This window comes from Neoarius graeffei, chromosome 4 (genome assembly GCF_027579695.1).
Source record: "Neoarius graeffei isolate fNeoGra1 chromosome 4, fNeoGra1.pri, whole genome shotgun sequence".
NCBI classification, from domain to species: Eukaryota; Metazoa; Chordata; class Actinopteri; order Siluriformes; family Ariidae; genus Neoarius; species Neoarius graeffei.
The window spans coordinates 75,507,841-75,526,487 of NC_083572.1; the positions used below are offsets into that span (position 1 = coordinate 75,507,841).

Consider the following 18,647-nt stretch of genomic DNA (forward strand, 5'->3'; position numbering starts at 1 on the left):
CTGTGAATCTGCAGAGATCTGCAACGCACAAAGCGTATGCGCACTGTCACCAGAAACGTACTGATTAAATCAACCTGACTGCATGCACAATCAGTCAAGTCTTACACAAATGCTTTTATGCAGACATGAACAACATGATAAAACTATGACACTGAAATAAATATGCCAATAGTTCTAACCAATTTCAATCAGTTAGAACTTTTGAATCTGGTTCCTCACGAAGTTTCTTCCTCATGTCGTCTGAGGGAGTTTTCCTTGCCACCATCGCCACAGGCTCACTCATTGGGGATAGATTAGTGGTAAAATTAGCTCATGTTTTAAGTAATTCAAATTCTGTAAAGCTGCTTTGTGACAAGATTTGACTTGACTTGATGCATAACTGAGAAAGGTGGAACAGTCATCAAAACATCTAAACAAAGACTGCCTTGAAGAAGTGCTTTCAGGAGGTTAAACAAGTCTTTGCAAGAGAAGAGATCTGAACCTGCATCACCACTGTGCCTCCACCTTTCCCACTGGGACAGTGGAAATTTTACTCTGTTTAGACAGCACCATTCTAGCCACTCCCATTCATAACTTGGTTCACTAAAATGTACACTCACCCACTCTCATACAAATGGCTTGTTGTATGTTTTGTTTTTTTCACACTTGTAGGCAATGAGAGACTTTTTTTTACTTCCAATAAAAACATGGTTAAAAACAAGACATTAATTGGTCTGTAAAGGTGGATGAGTTTCACAAGAAGGTAACCTGTTACCTTCCAGTCAACCTGTGGATTCTGGAGAGAAAGCTGAAACATATTTAGGGCAGAACTCCTACCAGATACTCCTATCTCTCTTTTCTTATTTGTTCTTCAGAGTCACATTAATACCAGCAGCCGGAGATGCCAAGGACGCCACACCTCGCTCAAGAGGAACTGTACCACAGATTTCTCCACTTCATTCTGGTCTGACTAAATAATGAATAAATCTTCTGTGGCAGTGGGGGCGTGGTCAAGCGCCGGTCTGTGACAGGAGGGCGGAGTCAGGGAAGGTGAGTGGCAGAATCACTACACCTGAGAGCAATTAACCTGTGTTTGTGTGTCTTCCCAGTGACCGCGCCCTATTTAGGGAGGGAGAGCGAGAGCAGAGGGGATCTCTCCCGAACCAGACACCTGATGTGTGTGGGCGCGTGTGTCTGTGCCCAACATATTGTGTTCACTGAAAAGTGTAACAATAAAACTATTTGTTGAACCTGATCTCTGTCCTGCCGTCCTCTGTGCATCACCCCTCTGTAAGAACTACTACAGTGGTGCCGAAACCCGGGAAATTGGAGCACAGCAGCCTAACAGCCCCATGGAGTCCTCCCCGTTCGCCGAACTGGTCCACGCCCTCGCCACGGCCCAGCAACGCCAGCACCAGGCGCTACTCACCCTCCGAAAGGAGCAAGAAGAGCGGTTTGAGGCCCTGGTGTTGGCCCAACAAGAAGATCGGGAGGTGTTCCGGCACCTCCTCGCGTCGGCGGGGTCCACCAGCGCTCTGACCACGGGCCTGTCTCCCCTCACTGTCATTAAGATGGGCCCGCAGGACGACCCCGAGGCGTTCATCACGCTCTTCGAGCAAGTTGCCGAAGCCTCGGGGTGGCCGATGGAGCAGCGCGCGGCGCACCTCCTCCCCCTGCTATCGGGAGAGGCACAGCTGGCCGCGCTACAGCTCCCCGCCGACCGCCGGCTGGCCTACGCGGACCTCCGCCGGGCCGTCCTCCAGCGCGTCCTCCAGAACAGCAGCGCCAGCGCTTCCGCATGTTGTGCTTGGAGGAAGTCGGCCGGCTGGTCACGTTTGGCCAGCAGCTCCGGGACGCCTGCTGGTGGTGGCTGAGGGCCGACAACCGCGACGCTGAGGGAATCATCGACCAGGTGGTACTGGAACAGTTCGCCGCTCGCTTGCCGGCAGGAACTGCGGAGTGGGTCCGGTGCCACCGCCCGGCGTCGCTGGATCGGGCAGTCAAGCTGGCGGAGGACCATTTGGCGGCTGTCCCAGGGGCAGGACAGCAGATGGCATCTTCTCTTCTCTCCTCTTCTCTCTCTCTCTCTCTCTCTCTCTCTCCCTCCTCCTGTGTCCCATCCTCTCCCCATTCCCCCACCACGGAGGCGGGGGCCGGCACCACCCCAGCCGGCCCGCCGCACCCGCGGTGCCCTCCCATTTCTCCCTTCTGTGTCTGTCTCTCCCCCACCTCAGGTGAGTGAGCCCCAGATCACCGGTGCAGAGGGAAAGCCCGGGCCGGTTTGCTGGCGCTGCGGGGAGCCGGGCCACCTTCAACAGCAGTGCACGACGATGGAGGTGGGCGCAGTGGTTCGGATCCCCGACGCGCCAGAGGCCGCCCTCGATCGGGCCGGAGCGTATCGCATACCGGTGAGTATCCAAGGGGCTACATATCAGGCGTTGGTGGATTCTGGTTGTAATCAGACCTCAATTCGCCAAAGCCTGGTTCAAGACGAGGCATTGGGGGGAGCACAAGGGGTGAAGGTGTTGTGTGTGCACGGGGATGTTCACCACTACCCTTTGGTGTCGGTCCACATTATTTTCAGAGGGGAAAAATTTATAGTGAAGGCGGCGGTTAATCCTCGCCTTACCCACTCTTTAATTTTGGGGACTGATTGGCCGGGATTTCGGGGTTTAATGACACGCCTAGTAGAGAGTGGGTCCTGCCATTTGACAGGGGGAGGTCCCGGTGTCGCTTTGGTGGGAGCAGCTGTCACAGAGCCATCTACGTCATCTCCACGTCAGAGTGAGGAGCCGCTGGCTCCTCCTCTCTCTATTGGGGAATCCCTCGCGGATTTCCCATTAGAGCAGTCGCGAGACGAGACTCTGCGGCATGCGTTTGACCAAGTGAGAGTAATCGATGGTCAAACGCTTCAGCTGAACGCCACCCCGTCCTTCCCCTACTTCGCGATTATGAAGGATAGATTATACCGAGTGACGCAGGACACTCAAACCAAAGAGCGAGTCACGCAGCTTTTAATTCCGAAGAGCCGCCGGGAATTGGTATTCCAGGCGGCTCACTTTAATCCCATGGCGGGACACTTGGGGCAGGATAAAACACTAGCCCAAATAATGGCCCGATTCTATTGGCCGGGGATTCGCGGCGATGTCCGTAGGTGGTGTACGGCATGCCGCGAATGCCAGTTAGTAAATCCAGCGGCCATTCCAAAAGCGCCTTTGCGCCCTCTTCCATTAATCGAGACCCCATTTGAGAGAACTGGGATGGATCTCGTCGGGCCATTAGATCGGTCAGCACGAGGGTACCGCTTTATATTAGTTCTGGTGGACTATGCAACGCGATACCCGGAAGCCGTGCCTCTGCGCAATATGAATGAATGAATGAATGAATGAATTTATTTATTTCGAACATGTATAAAAATGTATGTAACTATTTGTACATACAAAAGAAAGAAAATGAAAAAAGTGACAAAAAAAGAATAAATAAAATAACATAAAGAGCTAAGACATTACAATACACCGCACATTGTTCGAAAAAGGAGTGGGAAGAAGTACAATACTTTTTTTTTAATTTCCCACCCCTTTTTAACTACCCCGAAATCCAAACTACATTAATACACCTATAAAAATATATACCATATATACACTTCATGATTATCCATATAAATATATAATTACAAAAATATATACTACATACCATATATATATATATATATATATATATATATATATATATACACACACACACATTATATATATACACACACATATATACATATATACATACACACACACACACACACACACACATATATATATATATATACACACATACACTTCATAAATATCTATATAAATATTTAGTTACAAAATTAAATATATACTTCATTCCATATATACACTTCATAAATATCTATATAAATATATAATTACAAAAATAAATATCTACTACATACCTATCCCTGTAAATATGAAGATATCTATCCCCATAAATAAATATATACCATATACTAAGTTAGTTCTAATATAACAATCAACCCTATTCTATTTATCCCTCATCATCCTCCGTTAACATACTTCCTCTTCAATATACTTGTTTAAAAATATTTTTGTACCTTTTTTTAAACAGATTTATATTTGCACTTTGTTTTATTTCTGTCTCCAGTCTGTTCCATAAAGTCACCCCACAGCTCGATACGCACATGCTTTTCATATTTGTTCTAACCTTTTGTTTTTTAAAATTTAGGTCTCCCCTTAGATTATATCCCCCCTCTCTCTCACTAAACATTCCTTGTATATTTTTCGGCAATAGATTATTTCTTGCTTTGTACATTATTTGTGCTGTTCTGAATTTGACCAGATCCATAAATTTCAACATGTGTGATTTTATGAAGAGTGAGTTTGTGTGTTCTCTGTATCCTGTTTTGTTTATTGTCCTTATTGCTCTTTTCTGTATTGTACATATCGGCTGCAGAGTGGTTTTGTAGGTGTTTCCCCAGACTTCGACACAATAAGTCAGATATGGCAAAAATAATGAGCAATATAGAGTATGCAAAGATTTACAATCAAGAATATCTTTTGTTTTCCACAGAATTGCCGAGCACTTTGCCAGTTTTGCTCGTACATATCCTACATGAGGTTTCCAGCAGACTTTAGGATCCAAAATCACACCAAGAAATTTAATTTCCTGTACCATTTCTATCTTAGTATTGTCTATTATCAATTCTACATTACAATCTATTTTGTGTCTCCCAAACAACATAATCTTTGTTTTGCTTAGATTTAATGATTTATTTTTGTCAAACCATAGTTTTAGTTTATTTATTTCAGTTGTGATTATCTCTAAAGTCTGCTGCAAATTCTCACCGGAACAAAAAATATTGGTGTCATCTGCAAACAAAACAAATTTCAGTACTTGCAAAATTGTACATATGTCATTGATATATATTATGAATAATTTCTGACCTAATATTGACCCCTGTGGTACCCCGCATGTAATGTTCATGAAATCAGATTTATGGTCACCTATCTGCACAAACTGTTGCCTGTTTCTTAGATAGCTCGACAGCCAGCTCCACCCAACTCCCCTAACACCACACTTATCTAGTTTACTTAATAATATGCTATGATCAATAGTATCAAATGCTTTTTTTTTTTTTAGGTCCACAAATACTCCAATTGCTATTTTTTTATTGTCTATACATTTTGTGATTTTCCTCTTAGTTCCATTAGTGCCATCGATGTTGATCTGTCCGTTCTGAATCCATATTGACTGTCTGTAAGGAGGTTGTGTTTTTCAATGAATTTGTCCAATCTATCTGAAAAAAGTTTTTCGAGTATTTTGGAGAATTGGGGGAGTAAAGAAACAGGCCTGTAGTTTGTGAAATGGTGTCTATCTCCATTTTTAAACAATGGTATCACTTTTGCAATTTTCATTTTGTCTGGAAATGTACCTGATTGAAAAGATAAATTGCAGATGTGGGTGAGTGGTTTCACAATTCCCTCAATAACTGTCTTTACTGTTAACATGTCTATATCATTCCAGTCTGCAGAAGTTTTGTTTTTACATTTTCTTACAATTTGGATAATTTCTTCCTCATCAGTTGCAGTTAGAAAAATTGTACTTGGATTTCTGTCCCCCATATCTTCTATGTCCCCACATTGTGTTGTCTCGGTTTCCTTTATTTTTGCCGCCAAATCTGGTCCCACATTTACAAAGAATTGATTAAAACCATTCACCACATCCTCCATATTATTTATGGTCTTATCATTTTCAGTGTAATACTCCAGGTAATTTGTAGTTTTGGATCCATTTCTCACAATACCATTTAGTACAGTCCATATACCTTTCATATTTTTATTTTTCTAATTTATTATAATAGTCTTTCTTACATATCCTTATAATATTAGTTAATTTATTTTTATATTTTTTATATTTTTCCTCTGCCTCTATAGTTCGATGCTTTAAGAATTGTCTGTATAATATATTTTTCTTTTTCCAGGCATTTTGTAGCCCCTTGGTGACCCACGGACTATTTGTATATTTATGTATATTACTGTATTTCTTTATAGGACAATTTTTATTATATAGTTCATTGAATATTATTAAAATCCTCATATGCTTTATCAACATCTTTTTCTTTATAAACTACATTCCAGTCCTGTATTATTAAATCATTTTTTAGTGCAATCATGGTTTCTTCAGTTTTCACTCTTATATATTTATTATTTTTAGTAACCTTTTTCTTGCTATAATTACAGTAATATACATTAAAAATAGGTAGGTGGTCACTGATGTCTGTTAATAGTAGTCCGCTCTATATTTTCCAGGATATTAGTAAATATATTATCTATTAAAGTGGTGCTGTGAGAAGTGATCCTGCTTGGTCTAGTAATAGTTGGATACAGTCCCATACTGAACATTGAGTTAATGAACTCTTCTGTCATTTTGTGTTTCTTATGATTAGAGGTCGATGTTAAAATCACCACAGATGTACATGACCTTCGGAGTTGATTTTATAAACATACTTTCCATCCAATCTATAAAAACTTCTATGCTTGATCCAGGAGATCTGTATATACAGCTCACCATTATATTTTTCATTTTTTCACAACATATTTCTATTGTAATACACTCCATCCAATCATCAACAGCTACCGTCATTTTATTATTAATTTTATATTCCAAATTATTATCAACATATATTGCCACTCCCCCTCCTCTTTTGTTCTTTCTATTGATATAATTTAATTCATACCCGTTCAGCTCAAAATCTACTCCCATCTCATCGTTGATCCAAGTTTCTGATATGGCTATTATATTGAATGGAGTATTAAACTGACTGAGATATTCCTTCATTTTATGGAAATTGGCATACAGACTTCTGGTATTGAAATGAATAAGTGATATCTTATTTCCGTCTCTGATCTTTGCATTGTATTGATATTCAGTGTAATACCGGCAGCTGATATTGATGTTGCTGAAAAGATTATTTTCCGGATCAATATTATTTCCCATATCTTGTATTTTGTGCTCAGTATAATGGAAAGTGTCCAGTTCTTGTGTCCAGTGTCCAATCCTTGTGTCATGATTGTAAATTGCTTTGATTGGCTCCCTCAGAATTTGTCCAGTTCCCCAATATCTCGGATGACCAAGATCTTGGCCTCTTCTGGAGATCCCTTCAGCTTGATGAAAATCTTGCAGTTTTGTGTCCAAATGTTCTGGATTTTCCCCTGTTTCCTTAGGAGTCTCGCCTTTTTTGCAATGTCTGCATTTTTTTTGGTTAAGTGCTCATTTAAAAACACATCTGAGCCTTTCAGTTTCTTCCCTTGTTTTAACAATTGCATCTTATGCTTTCTGTTGGCAAATCTCATTATTACCACCGGTTTGCCTGTGTTGCTTCTCCATGGGAGAGGGTGACATGCTTCGATGTTAGTGCTTTTTACCTCAATCCCCTTGGAGTGCAGGAATGCTAACACCTGTTTCTCCACAGAGTTAGCATCCTCCTCATTCAGTTCCTCTCCATCTCTTCTCGCCACTGCTCCAGCATATGAGCGGGGTTGAATTTGCAGTCTGGTCACAATGATGTCATTTATCCGGGTGTACTGCTCCAGCTCCTCCACTCGGTTCTCGAGAATGGCGATCCTCTTTTCCTTCTCCTTGTTCTGCAGCCTCAGAGCTTTGACCTCTTCTACCAGGTCCAGGATGGTCTTCTGCTGCATCCTGACAGCAGAGATTTCTTCACCCAGAAAGTCGAGGGATTTTTTTAATATCGTCTATCTCCTCGACCGTAGGAGCTTTCTTCGGGGGCATTGTGTTGGTTGTTGTTACGCGGCCTGCTCCCGCGCTACCTCTTGGCCTGCTCCCGCGCAGCCTCTTGGCCTGCTCCCGCGCAGCCTCTCGGCCCGCTCTCGTGCAGCCTCGCTCCCGCGCAACCTCTCGGTCCGCTATCGCGCAGCCTCGCTCCCGCGCAACCTCTCGGTCCGCTCTCAATATCTCAGCACGCAGTATTGCAGAGGCGCTCTTCCGCGTCATCTCCCGAGTTGGAATCCCGAAAGAGATTCTGACTGATCAAGGCACTACGTTTATGTCATGAACACTGCGCGAACTGTATGGGTTATTGGGGATTAAGCCGATCCGCACCAGCGTGTATCACCCACAAACGGATGGTTTAGTGGAACGGTTCAACCGCACCCTCAAAAATATTATTAAAAAATTCGTGAGGACGCACGTAATTGGGATAAGTGGCTCGAACCCTTGTTGTTCTCAGTGCGAGAGGTTCCCCAAGCCTCCACGGGGTTCTCCCTGTTCGAATTATTATATGGGCGTAAGCTGCGTGGCATCCTGGACATGCTGCGGGAAAATTGGGAGGAGGGACCTTCACAAAGCAAGAACGAAATTCAGTACGTTATGGACCTGCGCGCAAAACTCCACATGCTCACCCACCTAACTCAGGAGAATTTGCGGCAGGCCCAGGAACGGCAAGCCCGCCTGTACAACAAGGGTACGCGCCTTAGAGAGTTCACACTGGGAGATAAGGTACTCGTACTGTTGCCCACGTTGAGCTCCAAATTGATCGCCAAGTGGCAAGGGCCCTTTGAGGTCACACGGCGAGTCGGGGATGTCGACTATGAGGTGAGGCGAACGGACAGGGGTGGGGTGCTACAGATTTACCACCTCAATCTGCTTAAACTCTGGAATGAGGAGGTCCCCGTGGCGTTGGTGTCAGTGGTTCCGGAGAAGGCGGAGCTGGGGCCGGAGGTTCAAAAAGGGACATTGGCATCACGTACCTCTCCGGTCCCCTGTGGAGACCACCTCTCCCCGACCCAACTCACGGAGGTCGCCCAGTTGCAGACCGAGTTTTTGGATGTGTTCTCGCCCCTGCCCGGTCGCACTAACCTCATAGAGCACCACATAGAGACGCCCCCGGGGGTGGTAGTGCGTAGCCACCCTTACAGGCTACCCGAACACAAAAAAAAGGTGGTTGGGGAAGAACTTCAGACCATGCTCGAAATGGGCATCGTCGAGGAGTCCCACAGTGACTGGAGCAGCCCGGTGGTCTTGGTACCCAAGGCCGACGGGTCGGTCTGGTTCTGTGTGGACTATAGAAAAGTCAACACGGTGTCTAAATTCGACGCGTACCCAATGCCTCGTATTGATGAGTTGCTCGATCGACTAGGCACGGCTCGCTTTTATTCGACACTGGATTTGACGAAGGGATATTGGCAGATCCCCTTGACTCCACTATCCCGAGAAAAAACGGCCTTTTCCACACCGTTTGGTTTACACCAATTTGTCACACTTCCGTTTGGGCTGTTTGGGGCACCCGCGACGTTTCAGCGGCTGATGGATAGGGTCCTCCGCCCCCACGCCACCTATGCGGCCGCGTATCTAGATGATATAATCATCTATAGTAATGACTGGCCGAGGCACCTTGAACATCTGAGGGTCGTCCTTAAGTCGCTGAGGCGAGCGGGGCTCACAGCTAACCCAAAGAAGTGTGCGATTGGGCGGGTGGAAGTACGGTATCTGGGCTTCCACTTGGGCAATGGGCAGGTGCGTCCCCAAATTAATAAGACGGCAGCGATTGCGGCCTGCCCAAGACCAAAAAGGGGGTGACACAGTTCCTGGGGCTGGCTGGCTATTACCGTAGGTTTATCCCTAATTATTCGGATGTCACCAGCCCGCTGACTGATCTCACTAAAAAGGGGGCACCAGATCCGGTCCAGTGGACGGAGCAATGCCAGCGGGCTTTTTCAGAGGTAAAGGCTGCACTGTGTGGGGGGCCACTTTTACACTTCCTTGACTTTTCTCTCCCTTTTGTGTTACAGACCGATGCGTCGGACAGAGGGCTGGGGGCAGTTTTGTCCCAGGAGGTGGAGGGGGAGGACCACCCCGTCCTCTACATCAGTAGGAAGCTGTCAGTGCGTGAGGGGTGCTACAGCACCATTGAAAAGGAGTGTCTGGCGATCAAGTGGGCGGTCCTCGCCCTCCGTTATTACCTGCTGGGGAGCCCTTTCACCCTCTGTTCGGACCACGCGCCCCTCCAGTGGCTCCACCGCATGAAAGATGCCAACGCGCGGATCACCCGTTGGTATCTGGCACTCCAACCCTTTAATTTCAAGGTGGTCCACAGGCTGGGGGCGCAGATGGTCATGGCGGACTTCCTCTCCCGTCAAGGGGGGGGGGGGGGGGGGGAGTCGGCTGCGGGCCGGACAGCTGCCCGGCCTGAGTCGGGCGGTGGGGGTATGTGGCAGCGGGGGCGTGGTCAAGCGCCGGTCTGTGACAGGGCGGAGTCAGGGAAGGTGAGTGGCAGAATCACTACACCTGAGAGCAATTAACCTGTGTTTGTGTGTCTTCCCAGTGACCGCGCCCTATTTAAGGAGGGAGAGCGAGAGCAGAGGGGATCTCTCCCGAACCAGACACCTGATGTGTGTGGGCGCATTTGTCTGTGCCTAACATATTGTGTTCACTGAAAAGTGTAACAATAAAACTATTTGTTGAACCTGATCTCTGTCCTGCCGTCCTCTGTGCTCCACCCCTCCGTAAGAACTGCTACATCTTCATTCAGTTTTCCATTCTCAGGTTTATATCCTATGATGGAAACATAATGTAAAATAATGCCTTTGCTAAATTTTTTTTTTTAAAGTTGTATTAGTCTGGAAAAAAACAACCCACCACAAACAGACATGGGGGGGGGGACCCTCACCAAAATGTCTGGTAGTTTCTGTAGACACTGTTTCAATGAGACATGTAAGAGAGAGGATTATCACAAGAGTTCTCTCATCTCATTATCTCTATAACAGCTTTATCCTGTTCTACAGGGTTGCAGGCAAGCTGGAGCCTATCCCAGCTGACTACAGGCAAAAGGTTATCACAAGAGTTAGATTATTTAAAAGAAAGAAAGAACTTACACCTAGTTGTTTCTATTTTGATGAAAGCATTGTCTATAAAGACTGTCTATATTGGGTGGCACGGTGGTGTAGTGGTTAGCACCGTCGCCTCACAGCAAGAAGGTTCGAGGTTCGAGTCCAGCTGCTGATGGGGGCCTTTCTGTGCGGAGTTTGCATGTTCTTCCCATGTCTGTGTGGGTTTCCTCTGGGTGCTCTGGTTTCCCCCACAGTCCAAAGACATGCAGTTAGGTTAACATGGGGCGGCCTTGGGATGAAGTGCCCTTGAGCAAGATACCTAACCCCTGACTGCTCCCCAGGCGCTGCAGTATAGCTGCCCACTGCTCTGTGTGTTCACTGCTTCAGATGGGTTAAATGCAGAGGATGAGTCTCACTGTGCTTGAAGTATGCATGTGACAAATAAAAGGTTTCTACTTCTATATGTGCTGCCCAGTCTCATTTGTCTAGACTAAAACATGGTAGCTAATGTAGTCTAATAAAGTTGTTGGCAGTGTTTCAACTTTGTTTTCCCAATATGTTAACTACAAGGTGATCTGCTGTCTTTGCAGGAGAAAGGCTTTGTGCTGGATTTTATTTTGCTTGGAGAAGCAGCTTTGGGAACAAAAAGTCGGCAGTTCGATTCCCTGGACCAGCAGGAATGGCTGAAGTGTCCGTCTTGCAAGGCACCTAACCACCAGCTGCTCTCCAGGCTGCTCTGGGTATGTTGTATGTTGCTCTGGATAATGCCATTGCTAAATCCCATTAATGCAATGTAATATGCTCAGTTTCATCAGTGTTTCCACATATGGGATTTAGAATGAGTAACTCTCACTATAGTTACAGCATCAAGGTTTCGCAACACTATGAAGTGCATAACATTTAAACATACTGTACCTACTGCACACACAGCACCCAAATTGATCTGTTGAATCTTAAGCAGCAAGAAACATTATACTTATAATAACAAAGTGCTGAAACTGTGTCTGATGGCAGATTTCACACAAGCAACATAGAAATTCAGTATTTTGGGATAACATTACATCTGTGACGATATTTCTGGCCCTCATTCCAACAATGAGACCTGCTCTTTACAACCAAAACTAATGTGAAATAGACCTGTATGGAGCAAGACTGGGCAAGAAAGATGTTCAGGTTTAACACTCAAGTCATGCATGTCTTTTTCACTCATTCCATCTTTCCAGTTTGAACTGATTATCACATAATATTCACTGCTATAGTTGCAGTATGAAATTCTTTGTCTGTGAAGATTCTCATCTAGGTCATAGTAAACTGTGGGTGGTAAAAAGAGCAACTGGACTTGCCTGAAGCTTCTTGAAGACGTTTCACCTCTCATCCAAAAGGCTGCTTCAGTTCTGTTTGACTAATAGGGAGTATCAGGTATTTATCCTCTCATGGATGAAAAGTAATCCTAAGGTGTCATTGAGTCATCCTGTTGGTGTGGGTCACTGGGGGCTGGGTGTGAATGGCCTAGAGAGTCGTTGGGGTGATCAGTGGATTGTTGGTTCTCTCTGTCCTCCTGTGAGTCACTGAAAACAGCTGGGTTTTGGTGTGCATTCAGTTGTCTGGGAAGTGTGCCAAGGACTGCATTGTAGGTGGCTGATAAATGATGTCTTAGACCACCACCTCTGTTCAGTGATGGTCGTTCCAGGTTGACAAAAATGGCTTCTTTAACTCCTTGCTCATACCAACGCTCCTCTCTGGCTAAAATGCGTATGTTGCAATCCCGAAATGAGTGTCCTTTGTTGTTAAGATGAAGATAGACAGCAGAGTCCTGGCCTGAGGAACTGGATCTCCTGTGCTGAGTCATGTGCCTGTGAAGTGGTTGTTTTGTTTCCCCAATATACGGGTCCGTGCATTCCTCACTGCACTGAATTGCATACACTACATTGTCCTGTTTGTCTGGCTATTCTGTCCTTAGGGTGGACCAGTTTCTGCTTCAGGGTGTTACTGGGTCTGAAATGTACTGGAATGTTATGTTTGTAGAAGAACCTCCTGAGTTTCTCAGATAGACCAGAAATGTATGGAATGACAATGTTCTTGCATTTGTTCCTGTTATCCTCCTTGTCCGTTATGTTCCTTTTTCTGCTCTTGAAAAAACCCAGTTGGGATACCCACAGTTCTGAAGTGCTTTCTTGATGTGATTCTGCTCCTTCTCTTTTCCCTCTACCATTGTAGGAATGTTCTGAGCCCTGTGTTGCAAGGTCCTAATGACCCCCAATTTGTGTTCCAGTGGGTGGTGCGAGTCGAAGAGTAGGTACTGGTCTGTGTGTGGGTTTCTGGTAGACCTCGATGCTAAGGCTTCTGTCTTGTCTAATGTGTATATCACAATCCAAGAAGGCTAGATTATTCCCACTGACATCCTCCAGAGTGAAATTGATGTTGACATCCACTGCATTGATGTGCTTGGAGAAGGCTTCCACCTCATGGGTTTTGATTATAACCCAGGTGTCATCCACATATCTGAACCAATGGCTGGGAGCAACTCCTGAAAAAGTGGCCAAAGCTTTATGTTCCGCTTTCTTTCTTACTTGAGCCCATGGGCGTCCTCACCATTGAACAGAGGTGGAAAAACACAGGTGCAGAAAGTAAAAACCCTGCCACATTTTTGCTCCAGCCAATTCAGTGAACCAGCTGATCCTAATTACCACATCCCCTAAGCCAAGTTGATGAGCTAATTGGTGAAATCACCTGTGTTGAGAGCACAGGCAGAAGGAAAACCTAAGCAGGACTTTTACTTTGTCAATCCAGTTTTTCCACCTCTGCCATTGAATGTGGATGTGTCCCCTTCACATTTCATAATTCTTCATTTGCCCCCCACACACACACACACTTAACATAAAATATTAGTTCACCCAGCGCCGTTTCTATTGCTTCGTGAAAGAACCCATTCCACTCGATCGATAAGAGAATCCACAGATCACTGAAAATCCACTCTGGGTTTTCTGGGCGTTACCTACAACAACTCACCACCCACAAGTGAAGTGAATCTCAGTGCAAGCAGAGAAATTTTGGTGCAAGGTGCAGCTGCTCAAAAGTGGAGGAGGTAACGTCAGCCCCCTTGCCACCTCACAATGTCTAGCTTTTGCTAAAACCTTATTCTTTTGTTATATGCCCTCAATTAACCCTAGGCCATGTTAAATTAATGTTCAACTAAACAATGAAATAAGCTTAGCCTAATGGGGTATTCTTGGTTGATGATGAATTGTTTGCAGTATTTGCTCCCTCCCCAGACACAATGGACATAAGGAAATTCTTTACAAAGAAGCGGAAAGTAAGTCAAAATTTCCCAACAGGACAGGGTTCTTTTGTCCCAATGGAAATGTTAGTGCAGTTAGCTGGCTAGTCAATGTTAGGAGATGTATCAGCTAGCTTAATGTTAGCTATAATTTAATTCAAACCCAGTAGGTCTACCTTACTGTAATGCCAAGAATGAGGTCAAGTCTGCTCTGATGATATTTATTGATTCCCTGTTGTGATTTGAAGAACTTGTTTTGTCTGGTCTTTGCCGGTTTTCTGGAAAGTAACATGGGAAATCAGTGTATGGGGAAGGAATAGTAGAAAGGAAAGCGATGGAGAGAGATGGATGTTATTCCAGGTGGATTGTGAAGGAAAGGGGGATAAAAGTTATAAAGTGGTAGAAATTATGGTGGCACCAATGTAAGAAGGAGTTATATCTATAAATCTATTTGTTATACTAATCTGTAAATGTTACTGTAGTACCACCATTGCATGTAGGTTGACAAAACTGCACTTGTTCATTGTGTGAAGTTGTCTTTTATGTGTCATTGCTTGACAGTGTAATTTTGTGTTATGAAGACTGCATGATGCCATGCCATTTTTGTTATGAGTATCGCTAAATCGGAAAAAAGTAAAATGCACCCACTAAAGTCACTATTTGTTGGTGGTTAACAAAATTGCACCTGTTCATTGTGTGAAGTTATTTTTTTGTGTCACCGTTGCTTGACACAGTGTGATTTTGTGTTATGAAGTTTGCATGATGCCATGTCATGCCTGTTCACTGTGTGAAATTATGAATATTCTTATTTTTAAACATACAGTTGAGTGTCACTATTGCTTGGCACAGTGGCATGTTGTGTTACATCTAAAATTAAATAAAAAAGGAAACACAAAATAAAAAGTAAAATGCACCCATAAAGCCATTGTTGGTGATAAATTGTGTCACATTCATCTCATTATCTTCGGCAGAGCAGTGGGTTTAAAAACAGGCTGATGAATATATGGACTAGTTGAATGAGGACTTATTGTTGAGTCTCTAAAATAGTCATTGAATTAAGTGACTTTTGTAGGTAAAATTAGGTGTTTAACAACCTGTTAAAAATACACCAGAATGCAGGAAATGGCATCTAATTAATTACAATTTTTCTGGGGGAGGACCCCAGACCCCCCGCCAGTGCCCCCCCCATAAATATTAAAAATGTTTCTGATGCCCCTGCTTGAGCCACAAAAATTAAACAGGAAAGTGGATTTGATTTTACTGTTTGCTACAGATCCAGCAAACAGTGGCTCATAGGGTCAGGTGTGGAAGAGCCCCACCATTTATATCAGCCATTTAACAACATTAATCATCATAAAGGCCTCATTCACATCTCCACATGTTTTCAAATCTATCTGAACACTAATTAATTACTTCTTTTGCATGGGCAGTGATTTAAAAAAAGTAAGACTATTTGACAATATATAAGCCAATGTGAATTGAATTGCTCACCTTACTGGATATTGTGCAAACGCATTTAGCTTCCATAGCATTATTGCACCTAATGATCAAAAATGAGACAACAAGTGCTAGGAGAGGTCCATCACTGCCCTGTATTCACTTTTCAATTAAGGAGGCACAGTGGATAGGCAATTAATTACAGGGTTGCCAAATTGGGATAGTTCAATACTTGACCAAGATCCTGTTTATTTATTTATTTATTTGTTTATTTATTTTTGAAATAAATAATCTAATTTCTCATGCAATTTCACAAAAGTTATGTAGACATAATGAGTCTGTGCTTTTCATTATTTTTATTGCAAGTTATATTGGGAGAGAATTAACTTTTCAAGGTGCTGTGCTTAACAACATCACTTTAAAAACAAGTGAACACACACACAAACAAAACCGTAACTACTTAGTATAGATAAATATGAGGGTGTGTGTATGTGATGAATATGAGATTCTGTTGCAGATAAAATGTTTTGTAAATATGAAAATGGCATGCTGAAGAACTTGCTGCAGTCAGCAAAACCCATACTAAACAACTTCTCAATGTTTTCCTGCCTGCTTGAATAGGGCAGGTTTTGACATAAGGCTAATCTACAGTCTTAGAAATAGTAAAGCAGTGGTTCTCAATCTTTTTTTAGCATGGACCCCTAGTATATACTGGCTAATCCTTGGAGGACCCCCCGCCCCCAATACACACACACACACACACACACACACACACACACACACACACACACACACACACAATATCTATATTAATATATAATTATAATGTATTTAAATTATAAATAGCTGTTTACACTACATATTTTCATAAATCAACAATTGTTACATTTAAAATTAAATTTAATAATAGATTTGATATCCTGTCTGCTATTCACATTGCTTTAAGATTAACAGTAACGTGTTTGGTCATTGATATTAACATTTCATTTTGCCCATCAGTGTTAAACTCACATGGGAAGGGCACTCCAAAATGAGCAAGCTACGCTACTTTAGTGAGAGTGTTTATAAATGTGAAAACAAGTCTTCAGCTTTTCTGAAATTGAATGGGCCTAAATATTTATTTAAAGTAAATTTTTAAATATTTAACAATTTCACCTGTCTAGAATTTTAATTTTTTTTAGAAACAATCCCATGGACCTCCGTAATTAGGCCACTGACCACAAGGGGTCCACAGGAACCTGTTTCAGAAACACGGTACGAAAGCTACTAGTAGAACCTTTGGAACTAAATGAGTTCGTGTAGTATTTCAGTGGTTAAAGCACTAATTTGGCCAAAATAAAAATGTCCACAATTCCCCCCTTACCCCAGAAGCAGCTGATCAGCCAAGACATGACTAATGTCTCATAGTTGCTTTTGAGTTTGCTTTTTTTTTTTTAGAATTGGGGTGGGTTTGATCTTAGTGACTCTGATCATACTGTTGTTGATGCCAGATGGGGTGGTTTGAGTATTTCAGGATTTTCATGCACACTGGTTTCTAAATTTTATACAGAATGTGAAAAAAGCACCCAGTGAGTGGCAGTTCTGTGAGGGGAACCAAATTGTTGACGAGAGTAGAGAGCACTCAAAGGAGAATGGCCAGACTGGGTTGTGTAAACAAGAAGCCTACTCTAACTCAAATAACCACTATTTACAATCATCATGAGCAGAAGAAACATCTCAGAATGCACAATACATGGAACCTGGAGGTGACTGGGCTGCAGAAGTCCATATCCTATTCTACTGTTGTCAGCCAAGAACAGGAATCTAAGGACTCAGATGCACCAAAACTGGACAGTTGGAAAAGGACCAGAAAAGATCAATTTTTGGTGATCATGTACTAGTAGTATTACTGAGCCTTTTAATGCAAGTGTCTGATTATTTTGCCATGCTGGTTGGCATGCAGTTTGCTTGTTAGCTGCATTAGCCTTGCAGCTCCAGTTTAAAAAACAAAAGAAAGAAGCAAACTCTGGGCATGCCTTTGTTGATTTATGATAACTGTTTAGAATTTATTTGTAGCTAAATTGTTTGTTCAGGGTTCTGTGTCAGTGACTGTAAGGTTGTGATTTCAAATATCAGTATTGCCAGCGAGCCATTTGAAGAAGAGCCTAACTCCCAACTGCTCGTTTTTGTGCTTGAATTGGATTGTTTCACTTTGGATAAAAGGTCCTAGCAAAATTAATATATGTAAAGGTAAATTTGATGTTTGCCACTCTACCTGGCTATATCATTTACTCTTGGTGGTAAATGCTTGGAACCATAAAGATTTGATGATAATCTCAAAGCACTCTTTGAATACCGGTCATGCATGTTCAAATTTCCCTATGTTCTGCAGCTGAGCTTGCACCAGGTCCAGCATTTCCATGAGATATTGCGTCTAACACATCCATAGCGGGGCAAAAACAAGCAATCCACACAACCAAAGACAAAAATGCAAGCTAAGGACAATATACCCTAACCCAACATCTCTGGCTAGCTCCACTTATTCTCCATAGCCCCTTCATAATCCTATTAAATTATAATCCAATTTATAATTTATAATAGCAATCTAGCTACATATATTTATATATATACATATATTGTATACGTGTGAAAATTGGGGTCCAAAAATCATCACCTATAGCTGTTTTTATTTAGTCAGTTATGAAAATTACTTAGTTGACGTACTCTTTATTTAAAACTGATACAAACTGATTTTTAACTATGAGAAAGTTTTGTATTAAATTAAAATATATTGGAATATTATATTCACAGACTGCTCGTTTCAGTTTTTCTAATGGTTGACAGTAGAACTGTATTTAATTCTAACAGTAGTACACTGCTAACATACAGGGTTAGTTGTTGGAGTCTCTTAAAGACACATGACACACTCAGACTGCTTCTCTTGTGTGATAGATATATTCATGCAGCTTTCACTTTCAGCTTTCATGTATGTAAAGTTTACTTGCATGTGAAGTGGCATATATGTGTTCATCAAAACCCTGTTTGCTGAAGGTTCTCATCTAATCTTTTTCAGTCTCTTTTCTCATTTGGTCCAACTTGCCTTGTGCAAC

General features: G+C 43.0%; 1 long non-coding RNA gene across 2 annotated transcripts in view; it reads left to right on the forward strand.

Moving 5' to 3' along the window:
* The first annotated feature begins 498 nt into the window (after positions 1-498).
* LOC132885257 (uncharacterized) overlaps positions 499-18,647 on the forward strand; it is an 85,475-nt gene continuing 67,326 nt past the window's right edge. The window contains exons 1-3 of one of the 2 annotated variants that reach the window (XR_009654572.1): positions 499-742; positions 855-1,029; positions 11,435-11,584. This is a non-coding gene — a long non-coding RNA (uncharacterized LOC132885257). Of the gene's footprint in view, positions 743-854; positions 1,030-11,434; positions 15,195-18,647 lie in introns of those variants that run through there. The other variant, XR_009654571.1, reaches the window with a different exon arrangement.